The 16,770-nt window shown below is 41.3% G+C and overlaps 1 long non-coding RNA gene across 1 annotated transcript in view; it reads right to left on the bottom strand.

The window, feature by feature from the left end:
• Positions 1-16,770, bottom strand: part of LOC108304706 — a 41,578-nt gene that overhangs the window by 11,068 nt on the left and 13,740 nt on the right. Inside the window, exons 4-6 of the long non-coding RNA XR_001825379.2 lie at positions 12,564-12,660; positions 11,244-11,333; positions 8,864-8,999 (exon numbers count right to left, since the gene is read on the bottom strand). This is a non-coding gene — a long non-coding RNA (uncharacterized LOC108304706). The remainder of the gene's footprint in view (positions 1-8,863; positions 9,000-11,243; positions 11,334-12,563; positions 12,661-16,770) is intronic.

Below are 16,770 nucleotides of genomic sequence, written 5' to 3'. Positions count from 1 at the left end.
TTTATAGAAAATGTTATAACTTCATCGGATAGTATCATATAGACCAAATTAACAAAATTGAATAGTGTCATGTGATTTATGGAGAGGAAATTAGAGAAGGTATAGCCTGATTAAAAGTTTATTAGAAACATTATGGCTTATAATGCAGAATTAAATTCAGGGACTTAATAGGGAAGGAACTTAACTGAGGCTAAGTTCCAGATGGGCAATTAAGGTAAACAAATGTGGAAGCACATTAGTGTAGAACAGGGCATCCAAATTTTCATGAATTAGTTGAGGAGCTTCTGGAAAATGGACATTCTCATTCAGCATGTGTGGGATTCTGCCCTTCTCAAGAGTACTCAAGTTGGTGCTGTTCCTTGGACAGAGCTCTGAATAACAAGGAAACAGCCTTCCTTAGAGAAATCTGGAAAAAGAACCATTGGACAGCAATTTAAAAAAATAACAGGATCAAGGGAAGGCATTAATCTCCTTTTATTTCTGAAGTAGGATTCTAGCCACAGAGGAAGCAGAATGAGATGAAAACAGAAATTATTGGTGTATACTACTGCTGAATACAGATGAAAAAAGTGTTTGCAATTATCCATAAAAAGCAGTTAGGTCTTAGAATGACAGATCTAAAGATTACTTTTGCAAAGGAAGAAGGATTGGGAAAGGGTAAGGAAGAGTGAAGAAAAGAAAGTTTGTTGGGGGACTTTGGAGTTAAAACCAAGGAAACTTGAGACACCTCACTTCCAGTTCCTTGGGCATATGCCCAGTCTAACAAAAGCAGTTATTGCTGTGGAGAGTACTGGAGGCTGGAGGGAATGCTAGAATTAGGGTAAACCACAGCAGTTAATTTCTCTTCATAACTGTCAGGCCTCAGAGCAAGAAGTTTCATTGCTATAAGTGAATAAGATGTGATTAAGTTGCATTTTGGCTAATTTTGGGGGGGGGGTCCAGCCAGTTCTTTGATATGATAGCTGTTTTTATAAAAGTCATTTACAGAGTAAAATTACATGCCAAACTTAGCTAATTTTAGAAGGGATCATATTATAAAATTCATTCTGTGACGACCAAAATTGTTATTTTCTAAGAATACTGCACTGATCTTGAAATATAAACATTTATTCTTTTCTGTCAAGACTGGCAATTCAATGTTTTCTCTTTTGATACATATTTTGATATTGAAAGCTTATTCTATATGGTTTATTTGATGTGTTTTAAGTCTTGCATTGAGTGGATCAAGGAACTCTTAAGGTCAAACAAGAGGATATGAGAAATGTAGGTGCTTCAGTAGCCACGTGGGCATGGGAAAATGAGAATTTTGAGAAACTGTTATAAGTGTGTATCATAGCTGATCAATTTAGAACACTTTCTTTGATGAGAGGTGAATCACACATTCACCTGAACTGGCATCCCAACTGTGTATTTCCTAAGTGACAGGACAAGGGGAAGCACATGATAAATATTTGTGGTGTTCTGGCATCAATGCCTCTGATGTTTCAAGTTTAAATACTCTGTAGCATTCACCATCAGCCTTGACATTGATTCTCTGTTATAATTTGCTCCACTGTTGAATGGTCCCTTTTATCCTTATCAGCCCAATGTGTTCACGTTAATATCCATACTTTTCTATTTTAGTTATAGGCGTTTGAAAAGATCTCACTTTTGAAAAATAAACTTTGTGATTTAGGGATCCTATATTCCTATTTTACTCAGTATATTTCCATCACGATGCTGTCCTAGGCAATAAAAAGATGCCAAAAAGAACCCTCGAAACCTTAAGTAATTATTTTCATAGCCAGGCATGAGGACTCAGCTTGATACTAACACTGCGTAAATGTTTTGTTAGCCTGGTCATACCTACATATAATTGATGACATGTCCCCTTTGCTTTGTAGGGCCTCCTGAATAACATCCTTCCTTGAAGGTAATTATATATATATATTTATTTTTAATTACTATATATTGTATAAAATATACACGATTTATTAGTTATTTTCTTAAAAAACCCATTCAGCCTACCACTGAAATGGAAGATCCTGTTGTGAGAGAAGAAGTACAAAGAAAGAATGTACAGACATTGAGAGCAGGTACATTTTCAATATAAATGGAATGCTGGAAATAAGTACATTAAATGATTGGAAGTACTCACATTCTTCTTACTCCTAATTCTTTTTATTGTAAATTGAATGGAAGGCATTGACATAAATGTTATTGTTGGTGTCCATATTTCAATATGATAGGATGCTTATTTTTGGACATAAGACATGGTAGAAATGAGATTTGAACTTGTTTTAAAGCCCAATACGCTTCCTCCATTTTTTATTCCATTGGCAGGTTTTTTTGTTTGTTTTTTGTTGTGTGGTGGTGGTTTTTTTGAGACAGAGTTTCGCTCCTGTTGCCAGACTGAAGTGCAGTAACAATCTCGGCTCACCACAACCTTTGCCTCCTGGCTTCAAGCGATTCTCCTGCCTCAGCCTCCTGAGTATCTGGGATTACAAGCATGCACCACCATGCCCAGATAATTTTGTATTTTTTAGTAGAGACAGGGTTCCTCCATGTTGGTCAGGCTGGTCTCAAACTCCTGACCTCAGGTGATCTGCCTGCCTCAGCCTCCCAAAGTTCTGGGATTACAGGTATGAGCCTGGCCTGGCATGTGTTTTAATACAAAGTGGGAGTGGGTCTGGTGCACCCAGTGGATAGAATGAGAAGGGAATTAGCTGGTGAACCCAATGGAAATGGCTAAGAATGGAATGAGCAGGGGAAGGCCAAGTTTGAAGAGAAATGACACTGGATACAGATTATTCAATAAGAGATTAGAATATTGGGATTTATGACAAGTCTGATAAATTATAAAGATTAAGGACACAAGATACTGTGAATTAACTACAAAGGCACATTAAAATAGAGGGTTCAGGGAAACTCTAAACAGATTGCTGTGCTGTTTTTAAATCAAGAACTGACAAACTTGAAGATTTTTGCTGTAAGATGCTAAAAATTTGGAGACACTGGGAGGAGTCTCTACAGCAGACAGAAATGTGGTATCATCTAATTCCATCCTGACTTACAGAGGAGTGGCTTAGAGCCCCTTGAGTACTGATGGGCTGGAGATTGCTGAACTACATAGATCTGTGGCCCAGGGCAGGTGTCTCCTCATCTCTGCCTCTTTTCCCAAATCACTGATATCCTTCCCATAGCCATGCAGGCTGGGTCAGGGGCATCGTTGGCTGTCAAATCAGTCATGAAGTTCAGCTGGGTAGTTGGAGGGGTGTCTGTGCTGGTAGTTAGTCGAGACTCCAGCTAGATTGTTATTCAGGAGCAGGATATAGAGCGCTCCCACTCCTGGTCATTTGAGGCCATACTTTCAGGAATCTGTGATCTCATAGACTGAAGATTTGAAGATTATTGGAAACTGCCATGGAGCCCTGCATAAGTGGAATCTAGAAGTGGGAACCCATAGGAAGGAAGATATTTAGATAGTACTTAGGGAAATAGAGGTACAACTGCCAGGACTCTGTTCTTCCAGCAGTCTCTCTCATTGGATATCTGAGTGCCTATGAAGGTTTTTAAGGGCTTACTAGTTTATGTGGACTTGAATAAAGTAGGACCTATAGAGTGAAAATAATTGGATTTTAAAAATGGTTAATGTTTTAATCTTTCTGGGAAGAGTATCCTCAATAAGAAAATACACCTTTGTTATTAGACTTTTGTACATTTAGCTCTCACACATTTCAAATACAGCAGGGGATTCTCTGTACTCTTTTAGGACAAAGGAAAGCATTGGGACCTTCTTAAGTAGTTTTCATGCTGAGGAATCAAGACTGCCGTTTTGAAGTGACACACATTAGTCTTTTAACTAGAGATAGATAATGGACAAGGGACAGTGGATCTTTCTACCTTGTTTTAGGTCACAAGGTTCCTTCTGGTTTAGGTGACAAAACTTATGTCATCCATTAATTGAATGTCATGTTCTGCTTCAGGACAGATAATTTGTGAGGCTAAATTATTGTCAAGCTCTGCCAATATATTGGCTGTCACTATTTGTTACGGAGCTCAAGGTCAGTTTTCATTGAATATTTTATAGATTTAGACAGCTGGAGGCAGAAATAGGTAACCGAAATCTATTTTTAGAACAGAGGCCATGTTTTAATTGTATCAAGAAATGTTATTTAATATACAGATGGCTGACTGATCTTTCCCCAGATTTTGTTTTTGTTTTTTGGAGGGGGAAGCTGAATATGAACTAGCAGTTAAAAAATTAACAACAACAACAACAACAAAACAACAACTTGCTCATTTTTATTGTATATTTTTGCTCTAAAGCATTTTCCAGTAACTGTGTGGATTCATGCCCTAAACCAGATGATGAAGACTTGACTTATTACCAAGGTAAAGTGGTCTCTTGCAAAATTTTCTCACTCAGTCAACTTTTGCACAGTATTTACTTTTAAAATTTAGCAGTTGTTTATCTTTTATATCTTTTTATATGTTGGTAATACAAAGTTGGTAAGAGAAAACCATAGACATATGGCTAGTTGATTTAAAAATTTTATTTAATGTTGGTAACTAACAAAATATTGATGAGTACTGTGACAGGGTGTGGGCTGAACAAAAATGAACTGGAATATACATAGCAACAGAAAAATCACATTAGGAAATGCTTTCCCCAATAGAGAAAATACGAAATTTGGTTAAGGTTTAATTAGATAAATTTTAATACTATGACTTTTAAATCATACTAGTCTGACATCTATATGTTTGCCAGTATAAATCTTCAGTGTATCAAATTACTTGTGGTAATGACGAATCTCCCTGGCACCTTTTAGTTAAAAAACTGTACAACAAATAGCATATAGATGTTTTTCTTGGACACTTATTATTTGGGTATTATATACGTGGTAGGATTGTCCCCCTACTTATATTATTGGTTCTGTAGTGAGAGTAAAATATTAAAAATTGTAGAAAAAAATAGCTGGGTGTTGTGATATACACCTATAGTCCCAGCTACTTGGGAGTTTGAGGTTGCCTGAGCCCAGGAGTTTGAGAACCACCTGGGCAACATAACAAGGCTGCATCTGATTTATTTATTTATTTATTTTTAATAATTATACTAAGTTCTAGGGTACATATGCAGAACGTGCAGGTTTGTTACATAGGTATACACGTGCTATGGTGGTTTGCTGCATCCATCCCCATCATCTACATTAGATATTTCTCTTAATGTTATCCTTCCCCAATCCCTCCATCCCCTGCTATCCCTCCCTTACCCACCTCTCCTCCTGACAGGCCCCAGTGTGTAATGTTCCCCTTCCTGTGTCCGTGTTCTTATTGTTCAACACCCACTTGTAAGTGAGAACATGCAATGTTTAGTTTTCTGTTCTTGTGTCAGTTTTCTCAGAATGATAGTTTCCAGTTAAATCCATGTCCCTCCAAAGGACATGAACTCATCCTTTTTTATGACTGCATAGTATTTCATGGTGTATATGTGCCACATTTACTGATGGGCATTTATGCTGGTTCCAAGTTTTTGCTATTGTAAACAGTGCCACAATAAACGTGTGTGCATGTGTCTTTATAACAGAATGATTTATAATCCTTTGGGTATGTACCCAGTAATGGGATAGCTGGGTCAAATGGTATTTCTAGTTCTAGATCCTTGAGGAATTGCCACACTATCTTCCACAGTGGCTGAACTAATTTACACTCCTGCCAACAGTGTAAATGCATTCCTATTTCTCCACATCTTCTCCAGCATCTGTTGTCTCCTGATTTTTTAACGATCGTCATTCTAACTGACATGCGATGGTATCTCAATGTGATTTTGATTTGCATTTCTCTAATGACCAGTGATGATGAGCTTTTGTTCATGTTTGTTGGCTGCATAAATGTCTTCTTTTAAGAAGCATGTTCATATCCTTTGTCCACTTTTTGATGGGGTTGTTTTTTCCTGTAAATTTGTTTGATTTCTTTCTAGATTCTGGTTATTAGCCCTTTGTCAGATGGGTAGATTGCAAAATTTTTTCCCATTCTGTTGGTTGCCAGTTCACTCTAATGATTATTTCTTTTGCTGTGCAGAAGCTCTTAATTAGATCCCACTTGTCTATTTTGGCTTTTGTTGCCATTGCTTTTGGTGTTTTAGTCATGTAGTTCTTGCCTATCCCTATGTCCTGAATGGTATTGCCTAGATTTTCTTCTAGGGTTTTTATGGTGTTAGGTCTAATGTTTAAATCTTTAATCCAACTGGAGTTAATTTGTGTATAAGGTGTAAGGAAGGGATGCAGTTTCAGCTTTCTGCAGATGGCTAGCCAGTTTTCCCAACACCATTTATTAAACAGGGAATCCTTTCCCCATTGCTTGTTTTTGTCAGGTTTGTCAAAGATCAGATGGTTGTAGATGTGTGGCGTTACTTCTGAGGCCTCTCTTCTATTCCATTGATCTATATCTCTGTTTTGGTATCAGAACCATGCTGTTTTGATTACTCTAGACTTGTAGTATAGTTTGAAGTCAGGTAGCATGATGCCTCTAGCTTGTTGTTGTTGTTTGTTTTCTTGCTTAGGATTGCCTTGGCTATGCAGGCTCTCTTTTGGTTACATATGAAGTTTAAGGTAGTTTCTTCCAATTTTGTGAAGAAAGTCAATGGTAGCTTGATGGGTTAGCATTGAATGTATAAACTATTTGGGGTAGTATGGCCATTTTCACAATATTGTTTCTTCCTGATCATGAGCATGGAATGTTTTTCCATCTGTTTGTTTCCTCTCTTATTTCTTTGAGCAATGGTTTGTAATTCTCCTTTAAGAGGTCCTTTCATCCCTTGTTAGATGTATTCCTAGATATTTTACTCTTTATAGTAATTGTGAACGGGAGTTCAGTCATGATTTGGCTGTCTGTTGGTATACAGGAATGCTTGTGACTTTTGCACATTGATTGTGTATTCTTAGACTTTGCTGATTATGCTTATCAGCTTAAGGAGATTTGGGGCTGAGACGATGGGCTCTTCTAAATATACAATCATGTCATCTGCAAATAGAGACAATTTGACTTCCTCTTTTCCTAGTTGAATATCATTTATTTCTTTTTCTTGCCTGATTTCCCTGACCAGAACTTCTAATACTATGTTGAGTAGGAGTGGTGAAAGAGGGCATCCTTCTCTTGTGCCGCCGGTTTTCAAAGGGAATGCTTCCAGTTTTTGCCTATACACTACATTATTGTCTGTGGGTTTATCATAAGTAGCTCTTACCTTGAGATACCTTCCATTAATACCTAGTTTGTGAGAGTTTTTAGCATAACGGGCTGTTCAATTTTGTCGAATGCATTCTCTGCATCTATTGAGATAATCATGGTTTTTGTCTCGGTTCTGTTAATGTGATGGATTATGTTTACAGATTTACATATGTTGAACCAGCTTTGCATTTCAGGGATGAAGCTGACTTGATCATGATGGAGCTTCTTGATGTGCTGTTGGATTCAGTTTGCCAGTATTTTATTGAAGATTTTCCCATTAATGTTCATCATGGATATAGGCCTGAAATTTTTTTTTCAGTTGTGTCTCTGCCAGGTTTTGGTATCAGGATGATGCTGGTTTCATAAAATGAGTTAGGTAGGATTCACTCTTTTTGTATTGTTTTGAATAGTTTCAGAAGGAATGGTACCAGCTCCTCTTTTTACCTATGGTAAAATTCGGCTGTGAACCCATCTGGTCCTGGACTTTTGTTTGGCAGGCTATTAACTGCTGCCTCAATTTCAGACCTTGTTATTCATCTATTCAGGGATTTAACTTCTTCCTGGTTTAGTCTTGGGGGGTGTACATGTCCAGGAATTTATCCATATCATCTAGAGTTACTGGTTTATTTGCAAGAAGTGTTTGTAGTAATCTCTGATGGTAGTTTTTATTTTTGTGGGATCAGTGGTGAGATACCCTTTTATCACTTTTTATTGCATCTATTATTCTTCCTTTTCTTTTTTATTAGTCTGACTAGTGGTCTATTTTGTTGATCCATTCAAAAAACTACCTCCTGGGTTCACTGGTTTTTTTTTTTTTTTTTTTTTTTTTTTTTTTTTTTTTTTTTTTTTTTTTTTTTTTTTTTTTTTTTTTTTAAGGGTTTTTTGTGTCTATCTCCTTCAGTGCTGCTCTGAACTTAGTTATTTGTCTTCCTCTAGCATTTGAATTTGTTTGATCTTGCTCCTCTAGTTCTTTTAATTATGACAATAGAGCAGATCTAAAAGAAAGTGTCCCAGCCTCATTCCCCCGCTACCACTTTTCATGGGTTTTTTGTTATCTGTATGCTTATTTTTTACCGTTAAAAATTCCATTCCCTATTTTTTAAGAAATATAATCACATTTTTTTTTAAATAAACTTTGGATCACTATCATAAATGGAGAATTATTAACACTTGCCCAAAACAGATGATCTTTAAAAAATAAAAAAAACAAAACAGGAGCTTGAAACCCACTCTCCTTGTTACAAAGAGAGGTTAGCAGCTGTTAGGTACCAAAAGCAGCCTAGGACCCAACTGAGACTTTCTCAGGGACATAATCATAAGGACTAAATGAGAAATGAAAAACAGGCCAGGTGCAATGGCTCACACCTGTAATCCTAGCATTTTTGGGAGGGTGAGGGAAGATGAGACCAGGAGGTCAAGACCAGCCTAGCCAACATGGTGAAATCCTGTCTCTACTAAAGACAAAAATTATCTAGGCGTGGTAGTGAGTGTCTGTATCCCCGAAAAGCAGTGACCTTGGGTAAGTCACTAAAACCTCTCTGGCCTCAGTTTCTGGTGCAGTAAATAGTACCTTTATGGTGTATTATAGACAAGCACTTTGCACAGTGGGTGCTCTGTAAGCTACAGCCACCATCATCACTGAAGGAGCAAATCTCACCTGCCCTGTCTGTGCCGTGTTGGCCTCCATCAGCTTCCAAGTCTCCTCCTCCTTGGTTTTGGCTTTCTGCAGCTCTGTGGTGCTGTTATGGTGCCTACTGATGTCCCCGCTATAGGAGGAGGAGCTGCTGAGCTATCTGGAGAAGGAAAGCACAGGGATGTCAATTGGACAGGCACACATGTAAACATATATATGAACATGTGCACATGTGCAACCCCCACTGCCAGGTCATTCCCCAGGGTTATAGGTCCACAGAGAAAGGGAATGTCTCAGGCAGGAATGAGGCCTGTGGAAAACACAATCTGTGATGATCTCTGGGGGTCTGCAAAAAGCCCATGACCACTGATATGCAAAAAGTGCATGCTTTTTTTTTTTTTTTTTTTAAGAGCAATTCTAATTGATTTCAAATAAAAGATAAAACAGAAAGGGCACGTCTTAGATCATCTTTCAAACATGAAAAAGTTTCGAAATATGAAACAAGATAAAAAAATAGGGAAAGGTACCTAGTTCTTTCAATTTTCTTGTTTTACAAAGGTAGTGGGGGTTGGGGTGGGATCTTGTCCTGGCTGCAACTTCATGCAAGCATGTTACTCAGAAAGCACTTTTTGGCTGGCTGCGGTGGATCACACCTGTAAACCTAGCACTTTGGGAGGCCAAGGCAGGCAGATCACTGGTGGCCAAGAGTTCAATAACAGCCCAGCCAACATGGTGAAACCCTGTATCTACTGAAAATACAAAAATTAGGCAGGCATGGTGGCAGGCACCTGTAGTCCCAACTACTAGGGAGGTTGAGGCAGAAGAATCGCTTGAATGCAGGAGGCAGAAGTTGCAGTGAGCCATGATTGTGTCACTGCACTCCAGCCTCAGCAACAGAGACCCTGTCTCAAAAGAAAAAAAAAAGGACTTTCTGTACATCAGTGGTCATTATCTTTATGCAGACACCAGAGAACATCACAGACTGCACTGCCCACAGTTTTGTGTTCAGTGGCTGAGTTGGTGCCACTGCACACTCAACTCCAGCCTGCACAACAGAGGGAGACTTCATCCCAAAAAAGAAATTATGGAGGCCATGGAAAACACAGACGTGGCTCTTTGCCATGGAACTTTCTATGCCTTCCTTTACCTACTTATCTCGTGAACAAGATTACAGGCTACCTGAGGTCAAGAGCCCCATGTGATTCATCACTGCACCCCCAAAACTGTGTCCCCTGAAAACACTTCCTGAAGGCCAAATAAACCTCCCCTCTTTAATCTAAGGCCTGGGGGTGGGTAACCTTTCCTTACTCATGAGATCTGTGCAAAGGTCTTTGGTTAAGGCCAAGTCAGGTGGAAGTGGCCCTCAAATCCAAAAGCAAGTGTTGGTTTTCGGGGAGTAGCAGAGGGAAGAATAAGAACCAACTCTGGATGAAATCTAGAATTCAGGTGAGGTGCTGGGGCTTCCTGCTTCATGACCTAGGGCTTCACAAATCCAAGCTAGCACCTCGGTTGAAAATCTTACATCCTTCTGCGCTCATGCACTGTCTGGAATCGGTAACAATGGCAAAAGCGACATGTACCAAGGCACAGTGCTAGGCCACATCATCTTTGCCCTCTCCTGACCCCTACAGCAACTGCAGGTCCACCATCCTTTGTCAAATCCCAGGGTCCAGTATGTTTAGGCTCTGACTTTGTCAATGTTTGTTGTTCTTTTGCTGTTTTGTTTTTTGAGACAGAGTCTCACTCTGTTGTCCAGGCTGGAGTGCCATGGCGCAATCTCAGTTCATTGCAACCTCTGCCTCCTAGGTTCAAATGATTCTCGTGCCTCAGCCTTCTGAGTAGCTAGAATTTACAGGTGTCTGCCACCATGCCTGGATAATCTTTCTATCTTTAGTCGAGACAGGGTTTCACCATGTTGGCCAGACTGGTCTTGAACTCCTATCCTCAGGTGATCCACCCACCTCAGCCTCCGAAAGTGCTGGGATTACAGATGCGAGCCACCATCCCAGCCTACTTAGCCAGTTTTTTAAAGCATGGTTAACATACTGCATATGCTATAAATCCCCAGGGATCTAAGGAAGCCCTCTATAATCAAACACAAGGATACTTCCTTTTTTGTAGAGATGGGGTCTTGCTATGTTGCCCATGGTGGTCTCAAACTCCTGGCCTCACGTGATTCTCCTGCCACGACCCCCCAAAGTGCTGAGATTACAAGCATAAGCCTCCATTCCTGGCCTTGAGATAGTTTTATATCAAATGCTGCTTCACAAAGATTGAACCTTCCAGGCCCTCCCGAGTGACATAAACAAAGACCCACACCATGTAGGGAACTCGAGTGTCAGAAGCATGGGCAGATGGTGAAATCATGAGGCCTATGTGAGTCACACCACCTCCCCCCACTTACCTCTGTAGTTGCTTCCCCGCACTGTCTGTCACAGCATGCCATTCTCCATTTGCTTTGCTTTCTTCCCTGGACCGCTGATGGCCATGACCCCTGGCAAAAAGAGACAAAGGAGGGAAGGGGAGTTATATGAGCCAGATGCTAAAACCAGGGTCAAGAAAAACTGGCCACTTCAGGGAGGAGACAGCAGAGCACCAGGCAGCCAGGATGCTCAGAAAGTAGATCTGCTCTGCAGAGGCCATTAACAGGCTGTCTTGTTGAGGGGCAGGTGGTATCTGGAGTTCAGCCCCTTGGGACAGGAACAGTGATTTGCAGCTGTGCAGAGAGCGCCATCCACTGAGGGCACTGGGCCCAAGCCAGCATCCTGTACCAGCAGCAATGGGTAAAACCCAGCCCAGATAACAGTATCTCTGCTGTGTTAAGCTAACTTTCCCAGGACCAGGATGCAAGAAACTGCAGGAGGGAAATGGCACAGCCCCCTGGTTCCCTAGCACTGCAAGAAGAGGTGATATTCAAAATAGATAACCAGTTTGACAAGGACATTATTCAACAGGCAGAGGCCCGGGGGGGACCCCTGTAGTGCCAGGAATTAACCCTTTAGTGCCCAGATCACAGAGAGCGAGAGTTCATTGTAAAAGGTACCTGAGGCACTGGCTGTTTCCATGGTAATAAGGAAGTATTTCAACATTTAAACAATTGAGGAACCTAGTTCTGCCAACATGGCAGGCTAAGGCATTTGTGCCAGGATGGAAACCAGTGCCTTCTGCTTCCTGCATTAAGAAAGCCTTGTAAGAAAACAAAAATGTGAGCTGAGCTGAATGGCACACTTGGTGCCATAGCTGATCTCCATTACGGTTCTGCCTCCTCATATTATCACCAACTGGTCACAAAGTGTGGATTGTCAGTGTCTTATAGACCACATTTCAAGTGTGGTTAGACCACAGATATGGCATGGTCTAAACACACTCTTAAAATTTACTTATTTTGGGCTGGGTATGGTGGCTTACACCAGTAATCCCAGCACTTTGGAAATCCGAGGTAGGTGGATCACTTGAGGCCAGGAGCTCCAGACCAGTCTGGCCAACCTGGCAAAACCCTGTCTTTGCTTTAAAAAAAAAAAAAAAAAAATTAGCTGGGCATGGTGATGCATGCCTATAATCCCAGCTACTCAGGAGGCTGAGACATGAGAATCCTTTGAATATGGGAGGCAGAAGTTGCAGTGAGCCAAAATTGAGCCAGTGCACTCTAGCCTGGGCAACAGAGCAAGACCCTGTTCCAGAAAAAGAAAAAATTAAAAGTAAGAATTTTTTAAAGTACACTTACTTTCTTTCCCCACTAGAATGTCAGCTCCAGGTGGGCTGCTGTATCCTCAGTACATAAAACAATGCACAGCAGGTGTTGAACAAATACTTGTCATCCACTGTAGGAAAAAAAACCATAAAGATATAAAAGTATATATATTGTCTTCTCTTCCATCAGTTCCTCTCCTCCAAAGTAACAGTTTTGTGCATGCTTTTAGAAAAAACTGTATAAGCATATAGGCTTTTAAAAAATATTCTGGCAGATTTTTTAAATGGGATCATAGTGTACATAGAGTTCTCTTTGTGTAGTTAATAGTATATCATCTGGGTTCCTTCTGATCTGCTTTTACTTTTTTATTTTTATTTTTAGTTTTGGTTTTGAAATGGGTTCACGCTCTGTCCCCCAGGCTGGAGTACAGTAGTGATCACAGCTCACTACAGCCTCGAACTCCTGGGCTCAAGCAGTCCTCCTGCTTTAGCTTCCCAAGTAGCTGGGACAGCAGGTGCACCACAGCCATGCCTAACTTGCTTCATTTGTGTTCATGATACATGCTTGTCTGCATGTGGATGTGCCCTGCTAGAACTACCTTTCTCCCATTCATTGCAAAAAAACAGGTTGTTCCCTGTTTTTTACTATTATGATCCATGCTACACTGAGTATTCTGATGCCTGTCCTGGGGTATGGTGACAGGTCTATCCCTGCCTAGCTGGCTTTGAAAGTTTAAAGACAACAGTGCAGGCCAGGCACAGTGGCTCACACCTGTAATCCCAGCACTTTGGGAGGCAGAGGCGGGGGTGGATCACCTGAGGTCAGGAGTTCGAGATGAGCCTGACCAAAATGATGAAACCTCGTCTCTTCTAAAAACACAAAATTAGCCTGGTGTGGTGGCTCATATCTGTAATCACAGCTACTCAGGAGGCTGAGGCAGGAGAATCACTAGAACCCAGGAGGCGAATGTTGCAGTGAGCTGAGGTCACACCATTGCACCCCAGCCTGAGCAACAAGAGCGAAACTCCATCTTAAAAAAAGAAAAAGACAGTGTAATGTACCATTTTACAAAGCTGGCCCCATATCAGGAGACCATATAGAGATGGACTATGGAAATTCCCTTTAAAGCACAGTTAAAAACAGTTAATGGTGAAGGATGATTTCAGATGATGCCCCATGTCTTTTCCGTCTTATTATTAACTGTGTCATTCTTTTTGTAATGTTGTGCTCATTACAACTATTCCTTCTTGGTCAGGTTGACAAATTTTTCTGTGAAGCAGCGTTAAACATTTTTATAAATATGAAACTTATTTGTTAAACTACCACCTGCTTCATGTTTGCCGAGTTGCAGGTGAAATGTTTAAGGAAATTCTAGCCTTTTCAGCATTTGTCAAAGTGTGCTAATGCTGACATTGAATTTTCTTAGTCTTACCTTAAATCTCTGAGAGTTTGGACCTGCAGGAGAGATGGTCTTCAAATTCAAGCCTGCATCAGAATCACCTGGATAGCTTAATATATTTGGTTGGATGATTGATTGATTGAGATGGAGTATCACTCTGTTTCCCACGCTAGAGTGCTGTGGTGTGATCTTGGCTCACTGCATCCTCTGCCTCCTGGGTTCAAGCGATTCTTCCACCTTAGCCTTTGAGTAGCTGGGATTACAGGCATGCAACACCACACCTGGCTAATTTAAAAAATATTTTTAGTAGAGATGGTGTTTCACTATATTGGCGAGGCTGATCTCAAACTCCTGACCTCAGGTGATCCACTTGCCTCGGCCTCCCAAAGTGCTGGGATTACAGGCATGAGCCACTGTGTTGGCAGATAGCTTGTTACTATAAAATGCAGCTTTCTGGGCCCCACTCAGATTTTCAGTTTAGCAGGTCTAGGTGTGCCTGTGAATCTGCATTCCTAACACATCCCCAGGTACTGCTGCTGCTGGTTCAGGTCGACATGTAGAGACACACTGGAGTTAATCCTCACTACTCAAAGTGTGGTCTGTCGACCAGCAGCCATGGCATCACCTGGTGCTTATTAACAGTGTAGAATTTTAGGCCTCAGCCCAGATCCACTGAAACAATTTGAACTGTAACTAGTTCTCTAGGTGGTGTGTATGGACATTAAAGTTCAAGAGACACTGGAAGAAAGTGCGAGTAAGAAACTTTTTCTGGAAACTTTCAGCATTCTGGGCCATATGGTCTTTGTCAAAAATACCTGTCTCTTTCTGAGTAGTGGAAAAGCAGCCTTAGATAATACAGAAATCGATGGGTGTGACTGTGTTCCTGTAAAAATGTATTTAGAAACATTAAAACTTAAATTTTACAGAATTAGCATCTGTCATGTAATATTGTTTTGATTTTTTTCACCATTAATAATATGAAATCTGGCTGGGCGCTGTGGCTCATGTCTGTAATCTCAGCACTTTGAGAGGCTAAGGCCGGCGGGTTGCTTCAGGCCAGGAGTTTGAGACCAGCCTAGCCAACATGGTGAAACCTGGTCTGTACTAAAAACAAAATATTTGCTGGGTGTGGGGTGTGTACCTGCGGTCACAGCTACTCAGGAGGCTGAGGCTGGAGGATCACTTGAACCCATAAGGCGGAAGTTGCTGTGAGCAAAGATCATGCCACTGCACTCCCGACTGGGCAAAAGAGTGAGACGCTGTGCCCCACAAAAAAGTTAGCCAGGCACGGTGAAACATGACAGTCATCCCAGCTTCTTGAGAGGCTGAGGCATGTGAATCGTTTTAACCTGGGAAGTGGAGGTCACACTGAGCCAAGGTCATACCAATGCACTCCAGCCTGGGCAACAGAGCAAGACTCTGTCTCCAAAAAATTAAAAAATGAAATCCATGCTGAGCTCATGAGCCGTATGTGGACCTTAGTCCATTTTTGGCCAGCCCCTGGCTTAGAGGAATGTTCTTCTGAGAGTCAGATCACCTGCCACATTCTACTGCCAGCTCACAATGTGACCCCGAAGCCAGTTAGCTCACCTCCCTGGCTCTAGATTTTGTCACATGGAAAATGAAGGGGTTAGATCTCAAGCATGTCAAATACTGGGCCCTTCCCTTCCTTCTCATGTACACAGCAGACACCTACAGTCACTCATGGCGTTTTTTCCCACTGAGTTATGTGCAAGCAGCCTTCTAGGTGACTGCTGCCAGTGGACTGGAGTTGAGCAAGAAATGGCATCTCCTTGCTCTTCTGCGACTCCGTGTTCCCTAAGATCACTTCTAGATCCAGTGCCCCTGCATTCTGCCTGTACAGCACATTCTTCTTATACCCTGGTCCTTTAACTTTACCAGGGTGTGTTGACGAACTCTGTCTCTTTTATTTCTCTTCAAATTTTTTTTTTTTTTGTATTTTTAGTAGAGTTGGGTTTTCTCCATGTTGGTCAGCCTGGTCTTGAACTCCCAACCTCAGGTGATCCACCCGTCTTGGCTTCCCAAAGTATCAAAGTGTTAGGATTATAGGCATGAGCCACCGTCCCCAGCCTCTTTTTTTTTTTTTAAGAGAAGAATTCTCACTCTGTCATCCAGGCTGCAGTGCAATAGCACGATCTCCATTCACTGCAGCCTCTGCCTCCGGGCTCAACTGATTCTCCTGCCTCAGTCTCCCAAGTAGCTGGAACTACAGGTGCAAGCTGCCTTGCCCAGCTAAATTTTTTTGTATTTTTAGTAGAGACGGGATTTCACCGTGTTGCCCGACTTGGTCTTGAACTCCTCAGCTCAGGTGATCCACCCGCTTGGCCTCCCAAAGTGCTAGGATTACAGGCATGAGCCACCACGACCATCCTTCCCTCCCCCCTCCGAGACGGAGTCTCACTCTGTCACCCAGGCTGGAGTGCAGTGGTGCCGTCTCAGCTCACTGCAACCTCTGCCTCCCAGGTTCAAGCGATTCTCATGCCTCAGCCTCCTGAGTAGCTGGGATTACAAATGCACACCACCATACCTGGCTAACTTTTGTATTTTTAGTAGAGATGGGGTTTCACCATGTTAGCCAGGCTGGTCTTAATCTGACCTCAGGTGATCCACCCACCTCAGCCTCCCAAAGTGCTGAGATTATATGCATAAGCCACTGTGCCCAGCCAATAGTTCGTTCTTGTACCTAACTTAGTATTCAGTTGTGCAGATGCACATAATGGGTAAATCTGTCTGTTCACTTGCTAATAGATGTCTGGCTTACCTCCAGTTTGGGTTATCACAAAGTAGCTAAGAATATTCCTGTATCAGTCTTTTATAAAC

This window comes from Cebus imitator, unplaced genomic scaffold (genome assembly GCF_001604975.1).
Source record: "Cebus imitator isolate Cc_AM_T3 unplaced genomic scaffold, Cebus_imitator-1.0 Scaffold56, whole genome shotgun sequence".
NCBI classification, from domain to species: Eukaryota; Metazoa; Chordata; class Mammalia; order Primates; family Cebidae; genus Cebus; species Cebus imitator.
The sequence above is the reverse complement of the archived record's forward strand: the minus strand, read 5'-3'. Positions and strand labels throughout refer to the sequence as shown.